The following is a 6,000-nucleotide window of genomic DNA, read 5'->3' as shown; positions in this document are numbered from 1 at the left end:
GATTTCTATATATATTAGAGTAGGTGACACACCTTAAAACATAAGGCTCCCTCTAAGCTTTATAAACAACATGGATAAGTCAAACGGGGGATAAAGGTAGCGCCAGAAATTATAAAAACAGAGGTGTGTTTTATATCACCTTCAAAATTCGCAGAAACATATAATATAAACAAACAAAAAAAGTGTAATACAGTAAGAACAAAAAATATATGAAAAGGCTAATGTTGAAATACCACTCGCAAGTGGAGAGGAAAGGAGCCTGCTCTGTCAGCACGTATATTTGCACTCCACTCCAATCAGTAGCAGCAGCAAGGAAAATAATGTAGAAGCAAGTGAATTCAAACTTCTTTATTTCGGAAAATATCCATAAAAACACTCTATGCCCATCACTTTCTGACTGGACCTCCTTCCCTGTGCTCGGATACAGTCCCTCCTGTTCGCTGCCGGCTTAGCGAAGACACAGGCTGTGAATCTCAAACACTTCCTGGTGGGCGGAGCTACATCCGTGACGTCTTGATAACGTGTGTGATAACGGGATTCTACATGATGACGCGTTTCGCCTAAAATCTGCTTCCTTGGATCACTCCCCTTCCTGCTGCTGTCTTGCTTTTAAATATTCCCACGATGGGTGTGTCAAAGTTTTTTTATGACTGTTCATTGGTTCCTGCTCAAAACTTTATGTAAATGAGTTCTTGGTCATAGTGGTGTATCCACTAAACATTCAATTGTGATATACATAAAAACATTATTATATATTGCAGAATATCTTAAGAAACTCCTACTATTAAAACATACAGAACAGATCAATATATATAAAAAAAAAACCCACACAGAACAGATCAGTATATAAAAAAACAAACTACTCATTAAAGAAAAATATACATTGGTATATACTACGAAGAATATATGCCTGTATAAAAAATATTATAAAAGTTTTTTTCTCTTTACTATTCCTTAAAAAAAAAATTATACAAATCAAATTCAATATTAAGCACCGTTGGTTCTAAAGTTCCTAATTTATGCACCCACCTGATTTCTTCCTTTTCTATTTCTTATATGGGTGTTGAGAGCTGTTACACTTTAAAAGGAGCTGCTTTTTGATTTTTAAATTCACTATATCAGACTATTTTTTTTAGACATTGGTCAAGCACTTTAATTTACTTGTTCTGTTTTGTGTACATGGAGCGAAAACAACCAATCAGAAAAAAAGGTAATGCACAATAAAGGTCCCTCAATCAACTACTTCCTCTTAAAGTTCCGACAAAACAAATGACAGTATAAACAAAACAAAATAACTGGATTCCCAGAAGAAACTGGAGCCAACTGATGAGCATCATCCGGAGAAGTGGTTCAAACATGTTACCAAAGATGAAGCTTTAAACTGAAACGAGATCAACAGAATCGAAAAATTGGTTAACTAGTGAAATGCACTTAGAAAAAAGACACGCATCCACCCAGAGTAAAGTTAACCATTACTAAAATTAACAGGAATTTCATCCGAACATTCCAGAAGTATACTCCAAAAAGAACTATGTGACAGACAGAAGTGTAAACCAGTGTATTTACCTGATAGACCCAAATCACCTGACAAAACAGAAAAAAGGTAGGGTGAAAAACTGGGAGGGAAATATTCGCCTCCTGTAATTAATAAAATTAAGATTATATACACTAAGCAGAGGTGGCCGTCCTCCACAAGGGGATGAGGATTGCCTCGTGGGTCCGAGAGGAGTGTGTGTAGGGAAGGCAGGAGGAGTGGGTCCTGATGCGAAAGTTCCAGAAGCTCCGGGAACCAGACCTGGCCTTGCCAAAGGGTGGTCAGTAACACTAATGACACACGTTGACGACGTTCATAAGCTCCCTGAGATGGCCATTCCCGGATCCATCGATGTGCACTCCGGATCCGGGAGCCAACTGAAATAAGTTGGGACCTGAAGTTCGTCCGGGAGGCAAAAAGATCCACTGTGAACGGGCCCTCTGGTCCGCAACCTCGAGGAAAACGGAGCGATGGAGCATCCAATTGCTTTAGTCAATTCAATGTCTCGAGAACCAGTCTGCCGTCAGGTTCGACACTCCTGGGAGATACTCCACCTGGAGTTTGATGTTGCGTTAGAAACAAAAGCTGTAGATGTCCTTCATTACCTCCGAATGTATCAGAGAGCGGACCCCACCGAGGCGGCTGATGTATTGCACCTCCGAGCCTTGGTTTGCAAGGCTCCGTATTGCAAACAAGCCCGCAATCAATTCTAGTCAATTTATGTGGTATTCTGTCTCCATTTCCGACCCGGTGCCTCCTGTGGAGGAGTTCGCACAAGTGGATCCCCAACCCCAGAGACTAGCATTCGACTCCAGTCTGAAATCCGGGGTCGGGCCGAACATCGCCTTGCCGTTCCAGGCTGACATGTGCAGTAGCCACCAATGAAGCTCGCTCTTGACCTCCGGTGTGAGAAGGATCCCTTGGTCGTAGGAGGGCCTCCTCCACAGGAATCTGGCCCTTAGGCGTTGAATGGCCCTGTAGTGAAGGGGTCCCGGAAAGATCGTCTGTATCGATGCGGAGAGAAGTCCCACTACCCGAGCCAACATTCGCACTGGGATCTGGTCCTGCCTCAGAATCATTCGGATTTCCTTCCGAATGGTGGAGATCTTTGACTGAGGAAGGCGTAGGAGGCACTCTGTCGCATCTACTTGGAAACCCAAGAAGTCTATCACCTGTGTCGGTGCGAGGACCGATTTTCTCCAGGTTGACCACGAAACCCAGCAACTCGAACAAGGAGATCGCAGAGAGTGAGATTTCAGTGTGGAGAGTTCCTAGCAAAATCTCAGTAGATCGTCCAGGTAGATGATACAACGTACACCCCTGGACCGAAGTTGTGCCTTCACCGGTTTTAGCAGTTTGGTGAAACACCAAGGTTCCGAGCTGAGGCAAAAGGGTAGGCAGGTGAACTGGCAAGCTCTGCCCTTCCAGAGAAATCTCAGGAATCGTCTGCACATCATATCTGAAGAAACTCTCGACGTCTGGTGCCCACTGGACTGCACCCTTTTTGAAAAGGGCCTGGATTTCGGCATCTATTTGAAACTGATGTTCCCTTGACGGCACGGCGATCGGGGGAAGGTGAACCTGTGTTGGTGTAGGATGAAAGTCTAATACGTAGCCCCGAGCCATCTGAAGTAAATATCAGAATACCATTGGCTTTAACTGCAAAAAACCCCCACATATTTGGATTCAGCAAAGTCTCACGAGTACAACAATACCCCCTATTAACAGTTTTTACGGTGTTTTGGGAAGTTAAAGGGTCAAATATAGCACATTCCATTTTTCTATTTTTTCAAATTGAAATTAGCCAGGTTGGTTATGTTGCCTTTAAGACCGTGTGGTAGCCCAGGAATGAGATTTACCCCCGTGATGGCATACCATTTGCAAAAGTAGACAACCCAAGGTATTGCAAGTGGGGTATGTCCAGTCTTTTATAGTTAGCGTTCATATTAGTTTTTGTGTGAAAAAAGCAAAAAAACGAATATTTGGCCAGTGTTTGTGACTAAGTGGCTACTAAAAATGACTGGACATATCCCATTTGCAATACCTTGGGTTGTCTACTTTATCAAATGATATGCTATCATGGGGGTAATTCTCATTCCTGGGCTACCATACGCTCTCAAATGCAACGTAACCAATCTGGCAAATTTCAATGTGAAAAAAATGAAATGTAAGCCTTATATTTGACTCTGTAACTTTCCAAAACACCATAAAACCTGTACATAGGGGGTACTGTTATACTTGGGAGACTTCACTGAACACAAACATAAGTGTTTCAAAACAGTAAAACCTATTACAACAATAATATCATCAGTAAAAGTGCCGTTCGTGTGTGAAAAATGCAAAAAAACTTTTACTAAAGTATATCATTGTTGTAATACAATTTATCATTGTGAAACACTAATATTTGTGTTCAGCGAAGTCTCCCGAGTAAAACAGTACCCCCATGTACAGATTTTATGGTGTCTTGGAAAGTTACAGGGTTAAATATAGCACGTGCAAATTTAATTCTCTGCACTTGCTGCCTGGGTTGTCAGGCACTTCAATCGCATTTTAATTAATTAAATCTCATAATTATGTTAAAATATTACATAAGCATACACGTAGAATTAATATATATATACATATGTATGTATTAAAATTCTACGTGTATACTTATGTAGTTATTTATGTATAAATATTTACTGTTATTTGTATTTTATATATACCGTATTTTTCGCTCCATAAGACGCACTTTTTTTCCCCTCAAAAGTGAGGGGAAATGTCTGTGCGTCTTATGGAGCGAATATGAAGTTTTACTTACCTGTCTTGTAGGGTTGGCCGGCAGCACAGGGCGCACCGCGGTACTGGAACTTCAATTCCAGGTTCCGGTTTCCGGCGGGACTGAAAGGAAGTGCACACTCAGCTCAGTGTGCACACTTCCTTTCAGTCCCGCCGGAAACCGGAACCTGAAATTGAAGTTCCAGTACCGCGGTGCGCCCTGTGCTGCCGGCCAACGCTACAAGACAGGTAAGTAATTATGGGACAAGGGGAGGGGGACAATATGGGAGAGAAGAGGGAGGGGGGGGACGAAGACTATGGGGAGGGAGGGGGGGGACGAAGACTATGGGGAGGGAGGGGGGGGACGAAGACTATGGGGAGGGAGGGGGGGACGAAGACTATGGGGAGGGAGGGGGGACGAAGACTATGGGGAGGGAGGGGGGGACGAAGACTATGGGGAGGGAGGGGGGGACGAAGACTATGGGGAGGGGGGGGACAAAGACTATGGGGAGGGAGGGGGGGGACAAAGACTATGGGGAGGGAGGGGGGGGACAAAGACTATGGGGAGGGAGGGGGGGGACAAAGACTATGGGGAGGGAGGGGGGGGACAAAGACTATGGGGAGGGAGGGGGGGGACAAAGACTATGGGGAGGGAGGGGGGGGACAAAGACTATGGGGAGGGAGGGGGGGACAAAGACTATGGGGAGGGAGGGGGGGACAAAGACTATGGGGAGGGAGGGGGGGGACAAAGACTATGGGGAGGGAGGGGGGGGACAAAGACTATGGGGAGGGAGGGGGGGGACAAAGACTATGGGGAGGGAGGGGGGGGACAAAGACTATGGGGAGGGAGGGGGGGGACAAAGACTATGGGGAGGGAGGGGGGGGACAAAGACTATGGGGAGGGAGGGGGGGGACAAAGACTATGGGGAGGGAGGGGGGGACAAAGACTATGGGGAGGGAGGGGGGGACAAAGACTATGGGGAGGGAGGGGGGGACAAAGACTATGGGGAGGGAGGGGGGGGACAGACTATGGGGAGGGAGGGGGGGACGAAGACTATGGGGAGGGAGGGGGGGACGAAGACTATGGGGAGGGAGGGGGGGGACGAAGACTATGGGGAGGGAGGGGGGGGACGAAGACTATGGGGAGGGAGGGGGGGGACGAAGACTATGGGGAGGGAGGGGGGGGACGAAGACTATGGGGAGGGAGGGGGGGGGGGTGAAGACTATGGGGAGGGAGGGGGGGGGGTGAAGACTATGGGGAGGGAGGGGGGGGGGTGAAGACTATGGGGAGGGAGGGGGGGGGGTGAAGACTATGGGGAGGGAGGGGGGGGGGGTGAAGACTATGGGGAGGGAGGGGGGGGGGGTGAAGACTATGGGGAGGGAGGGGGGGGGGGTGAAGACTATGGGGAGGGAGGGGGGGGGGGTGAAGACTATGGGGAGGGAGGGGGGGGGGGTGAAGACTATGGGGAGGGAGGGAGGGGGGGGGTGAAGACTATGGGGAGAGAGGAGAAGACTATGGGAGGGGGGAGAAAAAAAATATTCTGAACAAACTGTCCCATAAGAAACACTATGGGGCAGTTTGTTCAGAATATTTTTTTTCTGGGTTTCTTCCTCTAAAAACTAGGTGCGTCTTATGGTGAGGTGCGTCTTATGGAGTGAAAAATACGATATATATAGAATGTCATTCTAAGTGTATTTTGTTACATATA

The sequence above is a fragment of the Pelobates fuscus genome, chromosome 2, assembly GCF_036172605.1.
Source record: "Pelobates fuscus isolate aPelFus1 chromosome 2, aPelFus1.pri, whole genome shotgun sequence".
NCBI lineage: Eukaryota > Metazoa > Chordata > Amphibia > Anura > Pelobatidae > Pelobates > Pelobates fuscus.
The sequence above is the reverse complement of the archived record's forward strand: the minus strand, read 5'-3'. Positions refer to the sequence as shown.